This window comes from Schistocerca cancellata, chromosome 10 (assembly GCF_023864275.1).
Source record: "Schistocerca cancellata isolate TAMUIC-IGC-003103 chromosome 10, iqSchCanc2.1, whole genome shotgun sequence".
NCBI lineage: Eukaryota > Metazoa > Arthropoda > Insecta > Orthoptera > Acrididae > Schistocerca > Schistocerca cancellata.
In genome coordinates, this window is record NC_064635.1 from 85,373,122 (window position 1) to 85,393,555 (window position 20,434).

Here is a 20,434-nt window from a genome sequence, read left to right on the forward strand (position 1 = left end):
ACAGACCTGGAAAGTCAACACATGAACTTAAAACGAAATGTAATATACTGCATATGTTTACTCACCTTCACTGTGGGTGCTGAAAGTGTGTTCTGCCCACCTCAACACACATGTGAGCACACTTCAGGAGATTCATATATACTGAAAAGCTAAAGAAACTGGTACATCTGGCTAATATCAGTGTAAGGCTCCCGTGAGCACGCAGAAGTGTCGCAACGCGACGTGGCATGGTCTCGACCAATGTGTGAAGTAGTGCTGGAGGGAACTGACACCATAAATCCTGCAGCGCTGCCCATAAATCCGTAAGAGTAAGAGCGGGTGGAGATTTCTTCTGAACAGGACGTTGCAAGGCATCTCACATATCCTCAATAATTTTCATGTTTGGGGAGTTTGGTGGCCAGCGAAAGTGTTTAAACTAAGAGGAGTGTTTCTGGAGTCACCCTGTAGCTATTCTGAAAGTGTGGAGAGTCGCATTGTTCTGCTGGAATTGCCCAAGTACGTCGGAATGCGCAATGGACATGAATGGATGGAGGCAATCACACAGGATGCTCACCTGTCAGAGCCGTATCTAGACGTATCAGGGGTCCCATATCACTCCAACTGCACACGCCGCACGCCGTTACAGATCCTCCACCAGCTTCACAGTCCCCTGCTGGGCCCATGGATTCATGTCGTTGTCATTTTCTGTAATACAGGGAGGTTCATTGATCGTGACCGGGCCAAATATCTCACGAAATAAGCATCAAACGAAAAAACTACAAAGAACGAAAATCGTCTAGCTTGAAGGGGGAAACCAGATGGCGCTATGGTTGGCTCGCTACATAGCGCTGCCATAGGTCAAACGGATATCAACTGCGTTTTTTTAAAATAATAACCCCGTTTTTTATTACATATTCGTGTACTACGTAAAAAAATATGAATGTTTTAGTTGGACCACTTTTTTCGCTTTGTGATAGATGGCGCTGTAATAGTCGCAAACGTATAAGTACGTGGTATCACGTATCATTCCGCCAGTGCGGACGATATTTGCTTCGTGATACACTACCCGTGCTAAAATGGACCGTTTACCATAGGCGGAAAAGGTCGACATCGTGTTGATGTGTGGCTATTGCGATCAAAATGCCCAACGGGCGTGTGCTATGTATGCTGCTCGGTATCCTGGACGACATCATCCAAGTGTCTGGACCGTTCGCCGGATACTTACGTTATTTAAGGAAACAGGAAGTGTTCAGCCATATGTGAAACGTCAACCACGACCTGCAACAAATGATGATGCCCAAGTAGGTGTTTTAGCTGCTGTCGCGGCTAATCCGCACATCAGTTGCAGACGAATTGCGCGAGAATCGCAAAAACGTCGATGTTGAGAATGCTACATCAACATCGATTACACCGGTACCATATTTCTGTGCACCAGGAATTGCATGGCGACGACTTTGAACGTCGTGTGTACTTCTGCCCGTGGGCGCAAGAGAAATTACGGGACGGTGACAGATTTTCTGCACGCGTCGTATTTAGCGACGGAGCGTCATTCACCAACAGCGGTAACGTAAACCGGCATAATATGCACTATTGGGCAACGGAAAATCCACGATGGCTGCGACAAATGGAACATCAGCGACCTTGGCGGGTTAACGTACGGTGCGGCAACATCGGAGGAAGGATAATTGGCCCCCATTTTGTCGATGGCAATCTAAATGGTGCAATGCATGCTGATGTCCTACGTAATGTTTTACTGATGTTACTACAAGATGTTTCACTGCATGACAGAATGGCGATGTACTTCCAACATGATGGATGTCCGGCACTTAGCTAGCGTGCGGTTGAAGCGGTATTGAATAGCATATTTCGTGACAGGTGGATTGGTCGTCGAAGCACCATAGCATGGCCCACACGTTCACCGGATCTGACGTCCCCGGATTTCTTTCTGTGGGGAAGTTGAAGGATATTTGCTATCGTGATCCACCGGCAACGCCTGACAACATGCGTCAGCGCATTGTCAATGCTTGTGCGAACATTACAGAAGGTGAACTACTCGCTGTTGAGAGGAATGTCGTTACACGAATTGCCAAATGCGTTGAGGTTGACGGACATCATTTTGAGCATATATTGCATTAGTGTGGTATTTACAGGTAATCACGCTGTAACAGCATGCGTTCCCAGAAATGATAAGTTCACAAAGGTACATGTATCATATTGGAACGACCGAAATAAAATGTTCAAACGTAACTACGTTCTGTATTTTAATTTAAAAAACCTACCTGTTACCAACTGTTCGTCTAAAATTGTGAGCCATATGTTTGTGACTATTACAGCGCCATCTATCACAAAGCGAAAAAGTAGTCCAACTAAAACATTCATATTTCTTTATGTACTACACGAATATGTAATAAAAATGGGGTTTTCTATTAAAAAAAACACGGTTGATATCCGTTTGACCTATGGCAGCGCCATCTAGCGGGCCAACGATAGTGCCATCTGGTTTCCCCCTTCAAGCTAGACAAGTTTCGTTCTTTGTATTTTTTTCGTTTGACGCTTATTTCATGAGATATTTGGCCCGGTCACGATCAATGGACCACTCAGTAGAGGCAGTTTATGCCAACGGCCTTGCCGCAGTGAAACACCGGTTCGCGTCAGATCACCGAAGTTAAGCGCTGTCGGGCTGGGCTAACACTTTGATGGGTGACCATTGGGTCTGCCGAGCGCTGTTGGCAAGCGCGGTACACTCAGCCCTTGTGAGGCAAACTGAGGAGCTACTTGACTGAGAAGTAGCGGCTCCGGTCACGAAAACTGACGACGGTCGGCAGAGTGGTGTGCTGATAACGTGCTCATCCAGTGATGCCTGTAGTCTGCGGATGACACGGCGGTCGGTCGGTACTGTTAGGCCTTCATGGCATGTTCGGGCGAAGTTTGGTTGTTATAGACAGTTCATCCGATCCGGGAACCGAGAATCTCGATCATTTTTGGCCGTTATCGACTTCGATACCGGCAAGATATCGGTCCCAGCGATCCCAAGATTTTGGAGAATATCGTTAAGTCAATAATATGAACGTGACAAAGTAATGCAGGAGGCGGGCGACCATTATTGCATCATATATGGATATGGTGTCTGTTCTTTCGAACAAGTCCGAAAGAACAGACACCATTGATGACCTGCAGCCGTCTAGAACGAAATTAGAATTAAATTAATACCGTCAGCTGCGCACGGGCGTTCATATAGATCAACGGGGGACAGGTGAAAATGTGCGCCCCGACCGGGATTCGAACGCGGGATCTCCTGCTTACACGGCAGACGCTCTATCGAGCTGAGCCACCGAGGGCGCAGAGGATAGTGCGACTGCAGGGACTATCTCGCGCACGCCTCCCGCGAGACCCACATTCAATGTGCAGTGATCGAGTTAGTGTATTTGATGATGGATAAATTCCGAAACGCCTAGTGTGAGCAATACGGTCAATCCCTGCCTGATGTTTGGCTTTTACCTTGCAGCCCAGTCACTCTGAATGACGGACTACTGATGTTTTAATTTCAACTTCGATAACAAATGACAAAACAAATATTTCTTCGTGTGATATAATCATAAATTATCAATTTCCGTATCTTTCCCTTTACTTGTCAAATTTTATGATTCTAGGTCAGCGGGAAGTACCCAAGGTTTTGATGAGTGAGTCTACCAGTGTCAAAGTATAATCTTTTGACTGCATTAACTTACAAGCTTCCAACTATTACGATGCCAAAGGTCTATAGACATTAGAATGTGACATAAATTTCAACAGGATGTGCCGACCCGTTCCCGAGAAAAAGGGATTTTAACAATCGGGGAGAGAGAAAGACACACAAATGGTCAAGAACGCGATCCTATTTACCGACTGAGGTGTGGAAACCTAAAAAGAAAGAAACCGCCTTGAGCCACAAATCGGGATTTTTATTTCAATACACGATGCATTTAGAGCTCCGGGGGTTCATCCAGAAAGAATGTAACCACTGCTGGTAACTAATTTTTCGTTTCTGTCATACAAGAAGACCACAAAGCAACTCGTTTATCGTAATTTTAAATATTTATTAGGTCTACAACTTTGCTTCCGTCGTTTTTTCTCGAAGTTCGGGGCTTTATTGTGAAAAACTTACAAACAAATTATGATTCATACTACTGCCCATCGCTGGCCACTACATTCTCCCATCTTTCGGATAGCATACGAATCCCGTGATGGAAGAAATGGGAGTCGTTTGTGGGGATCCATGAATCGATTCAATTTTGCACTTGTTCATGTGATCGGAAGGTTCAAGTGGCTCTATGCGCTATGGGATTTAACATCTGAGGTCATCAGTCTCTTAGAACTACTTAAACCTAACTAACCTAAGGACATCACACACATCCATGCCTGAGACAGGATTAGAACCTGAGACCGTAGCAGCAGCGCGGTTCCGGACTGAAGCGCCTAGAATCGCTCGGCCACAGCGGCCGGCATGATCGGAAGTGCTGGTCAGCCATCCTGTGTGCCACTGATGGGAAAAGTTAGAGAGAGCAACGTATGGAGAATACGGCGGGAGGGATAGGACTTCTCATTTCAACGTTTCCATGTGTATTTTGGCGGGTTTTGCGACATGGGGTCGAGCACTGACCTGCTCCAAAATTACCTTTACCTCTCTGTCGCTGTATTGTGGCCGTTTGTATTTCAGTGCTGGGCTCGAATGCATCGATTGCTTTCGATAGTGATGTCCTGCAACTGTCTTCGTGTGTTTCAGTAGCTACGACAACGTTCTGTCTTCCACCGCCATGCCGGTCTTCGACATCAAAATCACCGTTCTTAAGGCGTTGAAAACGTTCTCTGCACGTTCTTCCACTAATAGTTCCCTCACCATTGGTCTTACCCAACATTTTAAGAACCACAGCCGCAAACTTCATGTTAAAGCAGAAAATTAAAACTTCCCGCAAATGGCGAGTAATGAATACGTAATTTGACGTACTTAATCGAGAATAGCCTTATGATGCAATCACAAATCGACTAATATTTTTATGGCATTATGTTTACAGATGCCTAAGCTTATTGTATTACACCTGTGACCAACCAACCCAAACCCACTTGCTGCTACTGCCGTCTATTGCAAAACGGCGGAAGCAAAGTTGCAGACCTAATAAGATAAGTGAAGTTCAGAGCTGAAATATCTATTTTCCAAATCAGTTCCATTCAGATTTCAAATATTGTCGAGAAAATTGTCTTTAATAGACTGAAGTGAGGTAAAAATTTCGACAAGCAGTATGACTTTGTGATGGAATATTTGCCTGTGAAGCAGGGAGTCTGCTTTCATTTCCAGGCTGGTGCAGATTTTTATATAAAGTTGATTGTTCCAGGAACTTTTACACGCTCCGTTAAACGCCTGAAGATGAAAATATTAACTTTTGATGCTTTTAAAAATTACTCTGTTTTAATACTTGTAAAGTGTCAAAATTAATCTTGAGCAGTTTCGTGTCGTTACATAAAGAATGTGGTCGTTTCAATGTACAGTGAGTCCCACTCAAACCTCCCTGATTTCAAGGACCCAGCAGAGAAAAACCACAGTAGATTAAACAATGAAAAATGCACCACATTGTAGAGAATCTCAAAGAATTTATATTCCCTTCGTCAGAAGTGCCAAGTATCGCCGCCAGAGTGCAGCACGGTCGCATGAAGTGTAAATGGTGACTGCACAGCAGTGCGTGCAAGCAGTAATGTGGTTATCAGAAACAAAATCGCCGATTACTGTGCAAAGAAATTATCGTCGTGTGTATGAATGTGATCCAGCTGATGTATAAACAATTAAAGAATGGTATAGGAAGTTTCTGGCAACAGGAAGTGCTCTGTAATATTTTGACAGTGCACTTTACAGAGTTTCAGAAGAGACAGTGGAGGACATAAGATAAATGTTTTTTAGAAGCCCACGTAAGTAAGTTCGTCAAGCATCTAGACAACTTGATGTACTTCGATCAACATTGCATCGTGTAGTTCACCAGCGTCTTTGTATGTGTGCTTACAAAATGCAAAATTCGGCAACATCTGGCCCCAAAAGACAAACCACGCCGACAAGAATTTGCTGTGGATATGCTACAGCATATTGTTATGGATGCCAGCTTCCTGGAAAGATGTTTATTCTCAGATGAGGCAACCTTTCATCTCTCAGGAAGGGTTAATAGGCATAATGTTCGGATTTGGGGTTCGCAAAATCCGCATGTTGTCACTAAACATGTTCGTGATAGCCCTAAACTAAACGTCTGATGCAGGCTAATGCATGATAGGATTGTTGGACCTCTTCTTTGCAGAACAAACAGTGAACAGATCAGTGCATCTGGACATCTTGGAGCAGTTTGTGTACCCTCAAATACAAGACTTGAAACCCTACATCATTTTTCAACAAGATGGAGCTCTAACGCATTGGTCAATTGCCATTCCCAACTTCCTGGATAGGAAATTTCCCAATCGTTGGATCGGACGCGGAGGACCCATTGCCTGGCCACCACATTCACCCAACATTACACCGCTTGATATCTTCATGTGGGGATTCGTGAAGGACTGCGTGTATGCGACCAAAGTGGGCGGTATTCCTACATTGCGACATCGTATCACTAATGCTATCACAACAATAACAGAAGAAATGTTACAAAGAAAATGGCAAGAAACTGAATATACAAGGTGTCCCAAAAAGAATGACCCAACTTTAACTTGTAATAATATTGAGATGAATGTCAGTAGCTAAGGCCGGTATTACTCTATCAAATTTCTTTGTCAAAGTTTTGATCAAAGATGTGATCAAATATTCCGTCAAATATATTTGACAAAGATCTTTGACGTAGCGCTAGAAGAGGTATTACACTGTCATCAAATATTTCGTCAAAGTTCAAGATGGCTGACAACAACTTGTTATTAACCGCAGCAGTTGCACGTACCGCAATTGCATTGTGTGCACATGTGGAAAAGAAGTGGAGGAAAAAAGGACTCATACATTCAAGGTTGACAGTCTTTTAAATTCCTGGGATTACAACTTGATAATAAATTCAGTTGGGAGGGGCACACCACAGAACTGCAGAAACGCCTTAACAAATCTGTATTTGCAATTACTGTGTTAGCAGACATAGGCAACATAAAAGTGAAAAAGCTTGCATACTTTGCCTACTTTCATTCCATAATCTCATATGGTATAATATTTTGGGGCAAATCTTAAAGTCAAACAAAAGTTTTCAGAGTCCAAAAGCGTGTAATACGTATTATTTGTGGAGTAAATTCACGGACGTCCTGCAGAAACCTCTTCAAAGAACTGGGTATACTAACTGCCTGTCAGTATATTTACTCCTTAATGAAATTTGTTCTAAATAATATATCTCTCTTTCCCCAGTTCATACATACAATACCAGGAACAAAAATGATCTGCACAAGGACTTAAAAGCACTTACTTTAGATCAAAAAGGGGTCCACTACTCAGGAACACTCATCTTCAATAATTTGCCAGTAAACATAAAAAAATTTAGTTACAAATAAAGATCAGTTTAAAAGAAGCCTGAAAGACTTACTAGTGGCCAACTCCTTCTACTCCATTGACGAAATTTTTAATAAGATCAAATGATGTATTTATTCATACTATTAGTATTGCTATTCAGCTTTAAAAAAATTGACATGTTCCACATCCACGAGGATCTCCTCAGCACGGATCTATGGAGCAAAAAACTAATCTAATCTGGGTGAAGCCGTGGGTTTTACGACGACACGATAAAAGCATTCAACAAAACTTGTAACGTGAGCTTACAGTGGAAGACGTCAAATCGTACATCAGTTACTTAAGAATGGATGAGCATACATTTCTGTATGTGCTCAGTGAAGTGTATCCTCATATCACAAAGCACAATATTCACTTAAGAACTGCTACATCTTCAGAAGACAGGCTCACTGTAACACTCCGATTCCTTGCTACAGGAGAGGGTTATGTTAGGTTAGGTCAAGTCAGGTCTCCAATCTTCTTACCGAGCGAGGTGGCGCAGTGGTTAGCACACTGGACTCGCATTCGGGAGGACGACGGTTCAATCCCGTCTCCGGCCATCCTGATTTAGGTTTTCCGTGATTTCCCTAAATCGCTTCAGGCAAATGCCGGGATGGTTCCTTTGAAAGGGCACGGCCGATTTCCTTCCCCGTCCTTCCCTCACCCGAGCTTGCCCTCCGTCTCTAATGACCTCGTTGTCGACGGGACGTTAAACACCAATATCCTCCTCCTCCAATCTTCTTAATCTATTTTTGTATTCAGGGTGCCTCACGTTGTAAAGCACCTCATCAGCTTCATACAACTCTATAAAAATTTTGTAGTTGTCGGCACACACTAATTGTATTTACCGGCAATGTTTATAAAAACACTACAGACGACAGAACGCTGAACGCTGCAGCGATGCTAGCGCTCCATGTGGTAACATGTCACATTGCAGTGAACAGAAGACAAGCGATTTCTTTGATCAAATCTACAGTGAGGCCCTAGATTTGATCAAATATTGGACGACATTTGACTAAGTCCCAATTACACCATCAAATATCTTTGACAAAGATATTGGACCAAGATATTGGACAAAGAAATTTGATAGTGTAATATCGACCTAACTGAAACACCGCTAGGTGTAATCGGGATGGTCTAGAGTTTCAGAAAAAATCCGCTAGGTGTCGCTATGAGCGCTGACCTGGAGCGTGCAGCCAGTCCCGCGCAATATGGCAACAGAAGGCGTATTGTGTTACTGAATTTAGTCGTACTCAGTGATCGCAGTTCAGCGGGCGTTTCATATTCGATTTCGTGCTAAACCACCATCACCAAAGAACATACGACGGTGGTATAAACTGTTTGAAGAAACAGGGTGCCTCTGTAAAGTCAAAAGTCCTGGTCGGCCACGCGTTCCTGAACAAACAGTGGAACAAATCCGACAAGCATTTGAGCGAAGCCCCCGCAAGTCTACGCGTCGTGGTAGCCGAGAACTTGCGTTACCGCGCATGACAGTGTGGCGTGTGTTACGGCGTCGTTTAGCCCTCAAACCATACCGATTACAACTGGTACAAGCTCTTCGAGATAGTGACAATGTGAAGCGAGTGGACTTTAGCAGTGCTGTTCTAGAGGACATGGGAGATGACACTTTTATGTCACGGTTGATATTCAGCGATGAGACAACTTTCTATATTAGCAGTAAGGTTCACCGTTATAATGTGCGTATATGGGAGCTCGAAAATCCTCATGAAAAAATTTAAACGAACGTGATTCACCAAAAGTGAACGTTTTTTGCGCTGTTTCTCAAAGCAAGGTTTATGGACCCTACTTTTTTGAGGAAGAAACCGTAACAGAATAATCATATGCTGCAATGCTATGGAACTGGTTATTCCCATAACTTGACTCTGACAATTTCATCTGTCAGCGAGATGGAGCACCACCGCACTAACAATGTGCACAGTTTCCTCAATGCTAACGTGCCTCAACGTTGGATAGGGCATACAGGACTGCGAGACCAGGCTTTACACTCTTGGCCTCCTAGGCCCCCGACTTAACACCATGCGATATCTTCCTGTGGGGGTATGTTAAACAATGTGTTTACGTTCCTCCCTTACCTCATGACATTGATGAACTAAAAACCAGAATATCAGCTGCTGTAGCTTCAGTGACAGAAGTTACCTTATGTTCAGTTTGGGATGAATTCGGCTATCAGCTAGATGTCGTCCGTGCAGCTAATCGAGGACATATTGAACATTTATGATGGATTTTTATAAATTCTGTCTTTTCTGAGTAATTTAGTACGCAATTTGTTGGTGTTAAGCCCTTCTTCCTAATAAATAATTCTATTTAAAATTTTGGGACACCCTGTAGACTCGATATTCTTTTTGCTACAAATGGTTCACATGTAGAGGTGCATTGATGATAAATAAATAAATTCATTGAGATGCTCTACAATGTGGTGCATTTTTCACTGTCGCATCTACTGTGGTTTTTCTTTTCCTGAGTCTTTGAAATCAGGGAGGACTGAGTGGGACACCCTGTATCATGACAGAAAAAAAACTTTGTTTCTTGTAACTAAAGTCAGTGTGTGTGTGTGTATGTGTTCTAGAAAAACCAGTATTGTAATCAGTCGTACAACTGTTCACACAGAAGCGGCGAAGACCATCTGTGCGGCGATGGCTGATAGCAACAACGCGCGCCAGAGATTATCATGGGCGAGCTGACCGCTATACAACGAAACGACAACCACAAGAAATTATATAGTGATTGTTAAAGGATAATGGTAGCACCCTACGTTTGTCTAGATTTACGGTTAAGCTATGGTTTTGCTGAAAGAAACAGTTAGTCACTATCGAGAAGCCGAGCAGTACGTGAACTTGTGTCGCTAAGACGACTGTTGTGTTGCTGCATGTGGGTCGAGACACGTTTACCTGTGCCGCTATCGATACTTTGCTAGGACAATTCCGTGTCGATTGTCAACACAGTTGGAAAAATTCCGTGAATTTCTTGGGAAAGGATTTGAAAGCTTGTAATCAGTGGATTTAGGTTTGAAATGCAAGATTAGATAATGCAGCAACGATACAAAGGCACAATCTGTGGAACTGTTTGATGAATTTTATTTGAAAATAGCTCCTCGTAATTTTGTTTTGTTCTTGACCTGTGGTCGAGCCATCTTCGATCGAATGACTTACTGTAGCGTTGCTGGTACCCTGTGTTAGTTTGAAGATTGGTAATTTCGTGTCGTAGGTGCGACCGGAAATGAAATTTATAATGTCCGCAATTGTGTCTGACGAGGTCCGGTTTTGTTGCCTGTGACAGTTTGCTGCACATGCCAAAGGATTTGTGTGTTGCGTATAGTTGGAGATTTTGGTTCAAATGGCTCTGAGCACTATGTGACTTAACTTGTGAGGTCATCAGTCGCCCAGAACTTAGAACTAATTAAACCTAACTAACCTAAGGACATCACACACGTCCATGCCCGAGGCAGGATTCGAACCTGCGACTGCAGCGGTCGCTCGGTTCCTAGAACCTCACGGCCACTCCGGCCGGCGGAGATTTTGGGATAAGCACACTCTAAGGTAGTTGAATGTTAGCTATTTGTGTAAACTTGTGGAGGACAGTGTTACTACGAGGTAGTAACTCGTATATTGTGGAGTATTTAATAATCGAGCGTCGTTCTCGGTGTTTGTTTGTCTCAGGAACGAATGGACCGAAAGTGAATTCTGATCACCAGCGTATTTAGCCCATACTCATTGTTAATGACGCGATAACAGAGATTCCCTTGCCCTAGCTGAGCCATTTGAAGATGGAAAAGCTAACTGCTACCATTATTCTAGCAGTATGCGACGCGTGACATTCAGTTACATTTGTAGTGGGCACGCGAGAAGCCAACATGCGAAGTGGTTGAGTTTATGAAAATCTAATTTTAAGTTGAACTTGAAAGTGGTGGTGGCGTATAGGTTTAGGTTTTACGTTGCGTTTTTCTTCTTTTTTTTAAAATTTCTGTCTCGTTCAGTGATGGGCTTAGATTTGTGGTCACTCGCTCACATAAGCGTTTGCCTGTGTAAAATACATCTGATTCATTTTAAATAAACTCTGATTCGTCAAAATTAAAACCAAGTCCCTGTGTTATCATTAATAAATCCAATTTTGAAGTTTGAAAAGGGACGTAAGAAAAAGAAAAAATAAACTACGAATGTTTAGTGATCTTACATAACAAGTAAAGCTCAAGTCAGCGATACAACTAAATGAATGACGAGTGTTACAAATTACACCAGAGAAAAATTTTATCAAAGTTTAACGACGCAGCGTTTACTATTTACGTAATTTCTTGAGACGTAACATTGGAATTACAGTTAAAAAATATTGAGAATTGTAAACCAATACCCAAAGATTTACTCACGAAAGAATTCTGATTTAGTACAAAAGACTAAAGCTTCATTGGCAAAGGTATCCTTGATCAGAAGATACAAATAACTGTTGTTCATTTTTGCAGTAAGAAATACATCTCTGGCCTGAGACGTCAACTGCTTTATAAAAATAATTAAATGCAGAATCTTTTTGTACATTTTGGAATGTGTAAATGCTATAATTAAGAATTAGGATTAATTAAGTAAAATAATTTAATGATAAGCGCAACGTTGTTATTATCGGAGTAACGATTTACGAGATGTCTATATTACGTGACAGAGTACGACTGTAAAGTATAATTTTCATTAATAGTACTTCGGGATAAATTCCAGTGTCAGATTCCACGCGTCAGCTTTGAGCAATGACGTCATACCTAAAGGAAAGGCGCTACGTATAGGCAACCACTACGAAAAACTATTAAATACTGTAGTTACAGCTTCCAAATTTTTCTCTTTTTCATAATAATGAAGATAGCAATACCATACGCAGAAATCCTGTGACACTTTAGCGCACACACTGTTATTAAAACAATCTAAATAACGAACCGTGGAATGGCTGGTATCGGTAACTAGAATAATCTACACTCCTGGAAATTGAAATAAGAACACCGTGAATTCATTGTCCCAGGAAGGGGAAACTTTATTGACACATTCCTGGGGTCAGATACATCACATGATCACACTGACAGAACCACAGGCACATAGACACAGGCAACAGAGCATGCACAATGTCGGCACTAGTACAGTGTATATCCACCTTTCGCAGCAATGCAGGCTGCTATTCTCCCATGGAGACGATCGTAGATATGCTGGATGTAGTCCTGTGGAACGGCTTGCCATGCCATTTCCACCTGGCGCCTCAGTTGGACCAGCGTTCGTGCTGGACGTGCAGACCGCGTGAGACGACGCTTCATCCAGTCCCAAACATGCTCAATGGGGGACAGATCCGGAGATCTTGCTGGCCAGGGTAGTTGACTTACACCTTCTAGAGCACGTTGGGTGGCACGGGATACATGCGGACGTGCATTGTCCTGTTGGAACAGCAAGTTCCCTTGCCGGTCTAGGAATGGTAGAACGATGGGTTCGATGATGGTTTGGATGTACCGTGCACTATTCAGTGTCCCCTCGACGATCACCAGTGGTGTACGGCCAGTGTAGGAGATCGGTCCCCACACCATGATGCCGGGTGTTGGCCCTGTGTGCCTCGGTCGTATGCAGTCCTGATTGTGGCGCTCACCTGCACGGCGCCAAACACGCATACGACCATCATTGGCACCAAGGCAGAAGCGACTCTCATCGCTGAAGACGACACGTCTCCATTCGTCCCTCCATTCACGCCTGTCGCGACACCACTGGAGGCGGGCTGCACGATGTTGGGGCGTGAGCGGAAGACGGCCTAACGGTGTGCGGGACCGTAGCCCAGCTTCATGGAGACGGTTGCGAATGGTCCTCGCCGATACCCCAGGAGCAACAGTGTCCCTAATTTGCTGGGAAGTGGCGGTGCGGTCCCCTACGGCACTGCGTACGATCATACGGTCTTGGCGTGCATCCGTGCGTCGCTGCGGTCCGGTCCCAGGTCGACGGGCACGTGCACCTTCCGCCGACCACTGGCGACAACATCGATGTACTGTGGAGACCTCACGCCCCACGTGTTGAGCAATTCGGCGGTACGTCCACCCGGCCTCCCGCATGCCCACTATACGCCCTCGCTCAAAGTCCGTCAACTGCACATACGGTTCACGTCCACGCTGTCGCGGCATGCTACCAGTGTTAAAGACTGCGATGGAGCTCCGTATGCCACGGCAAACTGGCTGACACTGACGGCGGCGATGCACAAATGCTGCGCAGCTAGCGCCATTCGACGGCCAACACCGCGGTTCCTGGTGTGTCCGCTGTGCCGTGCGTGTGATCATTGCTTGTACAGCCCTCTCGCAGTGTCCGGAGCAAGTATGGTGGGTCTGACACACCGGTGTCAATGTGTTCTTTTTTCCATTTCCAGGAGTGTATATAGGCCAGTTCCAGTTACAAATTCCACAATTTGTTGGACCCTACTTTTTGTCAATTTAAGTTACTTGTGTACTCGTCCCGCTAGATTTAACAATTAGTATTAAAAGTTAACGCCGATTCATAATATTATGACTACACCATGCGCTATGCTGTACTGGATTTAAAGGTTCTCTGTGCTCTTCTTACTCAAATAAATAACGACAATAATTTGAGTCATGGATACTTCTCTTTTTCTATCCTTATTTATTTTTGATGCCTTTAATTCTTGTCGGTATAATTTGTGGCCAAGTAATTAATCAAGTGAACTGTGTTTGTAATTTTATCGTAGGCTACAATCGTTTGTTTATGAATACGATCAGTTGCTTTCAAAGACTGCCTCTATGAAGCGTCTCTCCCTTTGGTATGAAAGCCGACGAGTGGAATCAGACACTAGAATTGACCAGTACTTTATTCGGCACACTCGTTTGCGGTGTGCTAATGATCTCTGTAATTATTTATGAGCTTAATTCAAAAAGGATCCATGAGATCGGTATAATATTATAGTGTTGGAAACATTATCTACCTATTCGATCAGTTGAACGAGTGCTGATTGTTTTCTGAACTGCTATTTCCAAGAACCTGTTATCTTATGAGAGATTACACTGACATTTGTTGCAATCCATAAATTATTAGCAGTTCGTTGTATTTATATTTTTTTCTCGATTTGCACTAGGTTGGGGCGACGCCTGAGCGTTTTATCAGGGCTAGATACTTGGACACTCATAGACGGCAATTCCAGGACAGTGCACAGTCTGTTATAAAAGAACAGTAATTAAGAGTTTATATCTGCGATGAAAACTGGATTTTTGTACGCGGTATGTAATTAGAAACAAGAATGAGTGCATTTTTCAGAAAAATGAGTTATTATTAATTAGCATATATTTAATAAATTTTATATTTATATAATGTAGGTATTCTAATTGAAGAGAAAAACACTGAAAAAATAATGACCCGAACGAGAGTCGAACCGCCCATCTGACGATTACCATTCTGCAGCGCTACTGATTTTTTCCCCCCTTTATGTTTTTCGCTTCACGGAAATCCTAGTAGAATATGAATGTTTGTTTAATAAACCTCCTACGAGGTAGACGAGCTTCCTACTGTAGATCCACGGTGCCCGTCGGAAAACTGAACTTACATCAGGCTACTGAAGACGCTCGGAAAACTTCAAAGTCGTTCTTCAACCAAATTTTTGAGTTGTGTCAACCGCTTCGCTTGATTGATACTTGAGTTCTGAACTTCAGTACCGTAAAAGAAAATTACAAAAAATCGATTGCATGTTGTCTGTTTCTTAGTTTTCAGTTTTAAACATGGCTTTCAGGCAGGTGTGCCAGTTCCTTTGGCTCTCCAGTGTATATGCTGACATAAGGTCAACCCTATGCTTGGCTGGACGCTTATCAACCATGTGAGGTACCAAAAGCAATGTTTTAACACGTATCTTAAAATTTTCTCCTTCTACCTAAAGAGTTGGGGGGATAAAGTCGATAGGATGTGGATGAAAAACTCAAGCCTGTTTTTCGCTTAAGTCGTCAGATATCCCTGTAAGTCAATAGTCAGCGTGACATAAATAACGCCTTTACAACCAATCGGAGCATTTAAATACAATAGAACGACATAGTTGTGTCGACATAGCGAGACTTCTTGAAGAATCTTCTCATGTCTGTTCCTGCGGTAAGTCGCAGCAATTTCGCCTGTGAGATCAGACATCACTCAAACCACAAGACGCGTGTTTTGAGTTGATAAGCATGCCGTTGAGCGCCCTAATATCAACATCATCACCGTGATCAACACAACAACAAATTGATTACGCCAGAAAATAGTGAGAACACATAAACTGCAGTGACACATATCGAAATACAGACATTAATTTTTGAATATCTATCGTCAACTGCAAATAAAAATTCAGTTTTTTAGAAACTCTTGGCAACCGTGTGTTCATTCAAAAACAGTCTTTCTCTACTTCCAATGTACTGTACAGTTACGCGGATAAAAAAAATGTTTTTCGAGATTTTTCGGAAGCTTGCAAACGTATATTTTTTAGAGATTTCGTAAGTTACGAGTGTTGTGCATAACTTATTTCGTAATTAATCGGCAGCCGGCCACTGTGGCCGAGTGGTTCTAGGCGCTTCAGTCCGGAACCACGCGGCTGCTACGGTCGCAGGCTCGAATCCTGCTTCGGCCATGGATGTGTGTGATGTCCTTACGTTAGTTAGGTTTACGTATTTCTAAGTCTAGGGGACTGATGACCTCAGATGTTATGTCCCATAGTGCTTAGAGCCATTTGAACCAATAAATCGGCGTTCCTGATTTACACTTACTGTTCAAAGAATCGTTCACCCCGGATTTCAGTGTGTATCAACGTGAACAAACGTACATTTTTGAGAATTTTCGCAACTCGCGTGTTTAGACCATATCCTATTTTCGTATTAAATCGGCGTTTGTGTTTGAGTTGCTGTAACACGCATCGGAACAGACGTTCCGTGTTACATTTACCTTTCCCTTTCAACAATAGTGTATATTATCTACTATTTTCGGGCCTATCGTCAATAGAATAACCTTCTCTATGCCAAGCAGCTTGGATTCCGGAAACGTAGATTATGTGAAATTCAACTCGTACTTTTCTCACGTGACTTTCTGAAAGCCACGAATCAAGGCAGGAAGGCAGAGTCAGTCTTTCTCGATTTTCAAAAAGCATTTGGCTCAGTGGCACATCTGGGCTTAATATCGTAACTACGATCATGCGGAGCATCAAGCGGTACTTGTGACTGCACAGAGGATATTTTGGTAGGGAGGACGCTGCATATTACTCGTATCTTGGATGCAGACAGCCATCGACAGATGTAGAAGTTACTTTAGGTAAGATCCAGAGAAGTGTGTTAGGACTCTTGCTGCTGGAAGCAAATTTGGCTATTTTTCGACTGTGACCGTCTCACGAAATACACTACTGGCCATTAAAATTGCCACACCACGAAGATGACGTGCTACAGACGCGAAATCTGACCGACAGGAAGAAGATGCTGTGATATGCAAATGATTAGCTTTTCAGAGCATTCACACAAGGCCGGCGCCGGTGGCGACACCTACAACGTGCTGACATGAGGAAAGTTTCCAACCGATTTCTCATACACAAACAGCAGTTGATCGGCGTTGCCTGGTGAAACGTTATTGTGATGCCTCGTGTAAGGAGGAAAAATGCGTACCATCACGTTCCCGACTTTGATAAAGGTCAGATTGTAGGCTATCGCATTTGCGGTTTATCGTATCGCGACATTGCTGCTCGCGTTGGTCGAGATCCAATGACTGTTAGCAGAATATGGAATCGGTGTGTTCAGGAGGGTAATACGGAACGCCGTACTGGATTCCAACGGCCTCGTATCACTAGCAGCCGAGATGACGGGCATCTTATCCGCATTGCTGTAACGGATCGTGCAGCCACGTCTCGATCCCTGATTCAACAGATGGGGACGTTTGCAAGCCAACAACCATCTGCACGAACAATTCGACGACGTTTGCAGCAGCGTGGACTATCAGCTCGGAGACCATGGCTGCGGTTACCCTTGACGCTGCATCACAGACAGGAGCGCCTGCGACGGTGTACTCAACGACGAATCTGGGTGCACGAATGGCAAAACGTCATTCTTGTGGATGGATCCATGTTCTGTTTACAGCATGATGATGGTCGCATCCGTGTTTGGCGACATCGCGGTGAACGCACATTGGAAGCGTGTATTCATCATCGCCGTACTGGCGCATCAGCAGGCGTGATGGTTTGGGGTGCCATTGGTTACACGTCTCGGCCAGATCTTGTTCGCATTGACGGCACTTTGAACAGTGGACGTTACATTTCAGATGTGTAACGACCCCTGGCTCTACCCTTCATTCGATCTCTGCAAAACACTACATTTCAGCAAGATAATGCACGACCGCATGTTGCAGGTCCTGTACGGGCCTTTCTGGATACAGAAAATGTTCGACTGCTGCCCTGGCCAGCACATTCTCCAGATCTCTCACCAACTGAAAACGTCTGGTCAATGGTGGCCGTGTAACTGTCACAATACGCCAGTCACTACTCTTGATGAACTGTGGTATCGTGTTGAAGCTGCACAGGCAGCTGTACCTGTACACGCCATCCAAGCTCTGTTTGACTCAATGCCCAGGCGTATCAAGGCCATTATTACGGCCAGAGGTGGTTGTTCTGGGTACAGATTTCTCAGGATCTATGCACCCAAATTGCGTGAAAATGTAATCACATGTCAGTTCTACTATAATATATTTGTCCAATGAATACCCATTTATCATCTGCATTTCTTCTTGGTGTAGCAATTTTAATGACCAATAGTGTATGTAAAGGCTTTTTAAATTACCGCTTCCAGTCGGAAACTATGTTAACTATTATATTATTTATTTATTTTGCGGCATGTTTCGACATCGCCTCTTACTAAGTTTTCTCTTCTTCCATAGGATATCTACAGTATTTCTGAAAAGACTATGTAACATCGGTACGATCATATTGTGAAACTGTTTTTGTAATGCCATTTAGCCTGAAGATGAGGTATTCCCTTGAAACATGTCGCAAAATAAATAAATAATACAATAGTTAAAGTTTGTGACTGGTAGCGGTAATTATAAACCCTTCACTTTTGCTGTTAACGTTGTATATTAATGAGTTTGCAGATAATAATAGTGACCTCAGAGTTTTCGCAGATGACGCAGTTGTCTGTAATGAAATAGCGTCTGAAAATGCTGCACAAATATTCAATCAGATCTTGATAAGATTTCAAAGTGGTGCAAAGACTGGCAGCTTGCTTTAAATATTCAGATATATAAGACTGAAATTAGAGCATGAATGTGTTGGAATGGACCAACTCATACAAAATACCTGGCTGTACCACTTTGTAGGGATATGAAATGGAAAGAAGATCACGTAGGATCAGTCGTGGGTAAAGCAGGTGGTAGACTTCAGTTTATCGGTAGGATACTGGGGAAGTCTACAAAGAAGATTGCTTACAAATCGCCCGTGCGACTGGTTCTACAATACTGCTCACGTGTGTGGGACGCATACCAAATAGGACTGACCGGGATACAGAGAAGGGAAGCACGAATGGTCACAGGTTTGATTAACCCATGGGAGAGTGTCACAGGGATACTGAAGGAACTGAACTGACAGGCTCTTGAAGATGGACGGTAACTATCCCGCAAAAGTCTACTAACAAAGTTGTGAGGGCTGGCTTTAAATGATGACTCTAGGAATATACTACAACCTCCTAGTTATCCCTCACATAGGGATCGTGAGGATAAGATTAGAGTAATTACAGCATACACAGAGGCATGTAAACAATCATTGTTCCCGAACTCCAGACGTGAATGGAACAGGAATTTGCCCCAGTAACCGGTACAGTGGAAAGTACCCTGTGCCATGCACTTCACAGTGGCTTGGAGACCAGAAAGCAGCGAACTGTCGCTGTCCGAACTCCAGTTATTTGAAGCGCAAAGTAATTGCTTGTGCAGTGAGGAGGAATGCACATGCATGCTTGTCAAGTTTGCCGCGGCGTGTGTGGTCTTATTTACTAATTTCCATACACTCTGGACACGTCACTCAAAAAAGTAATGGTTCTGAAACTATCCCCGTTTGGGTGAAAGGCTCCCAGCGGCGTCATTAGCGATTTTTGTTCGCGGTCACAGCACCGGCTGCGTCTGGGGTCTGCTCGTCTCAGACGTGTGCTGGCGAGAAACGAGGCGGCATTGTTCAGATAGGGCAGTGGATCGGCAATTAGATGTGCAAACAGGCGTGTGAAGCGGGGCGGGCACAAGGCGAGCGGAAGTGGAAGGAAAGCGCAGATGGCGGAGAAGCGAGGAAGACAGTTAAGGGAAGGGGAGAGAGTTCACCCACATTCCTCCAGGTTAGGTGGGGGGGGGGGGGGGGGCGCTATCCAGCCACGGGTGAAGACGACGCGATGATTGGGTTTCGAATTTTGGAAACGCCACTGGGCTGTGCCCATCTGACTCCATAGTACGCTTGGGGTTCATGAGAATGGGGGCTGCAAACGTGTGCGTGTGTGTCCCATGTAAATTTTTGTGTTTGGCGTTTGTGTGTGTTATTACTCCCTAAAGCCTCTTTCACACGATCGACTTTCTTGTCTCAGTTGGCTACTCGAGACAAGCGCATTACTGCAGCGCCTCTGGCGTCTTATTGCCATACTGAGTCTCGTCGGTTCTGAGTAATCATTTCGTTTGAAGTGAGCAGTAAACTGGTGGTGTTGCGAGAGCTGTCTGCTGTGCAGTATGGTAGCTGAATGGCGAAAGTGAGGTTACGAGAGACTATTCTATTTCCATAAATATAGAAGTAAGCAACAAACAATGACGATAGACTTTATTAATGACCAAAGCAGCATTCATAGTGGAAGGTCGTGTGGTAAATTCTCTACACCCCCTCAGAACTGAAACAATAGTAAGTCATCCAACATATCAGCACACATACACACATCAAAAAAAGTTTTGC

At 43.7% G+C, this 20,434-nt stretch overlaps 1 protein-coding gene and 1 pseudogene across 1 annotated transcript in view; one reads left to right on the forward strand and one right to left on the reverse strand.

Annotated features, from left to right (window-relative positions):
* Window positions 1-20,434, reverse strand: part of LOC126106148 (uncharacterized) — a 155,868-nt gene that overhangs the window by 18,439 nt on the left and 116,995 nt on the right. The gene's annotated exons all lie outside the window — the stretch shown is intronic.
* LOC126107180 (5S ribosomal RNA) lies at window positions 2,595-2,711 on the forward strand (annotated as a pseudogene).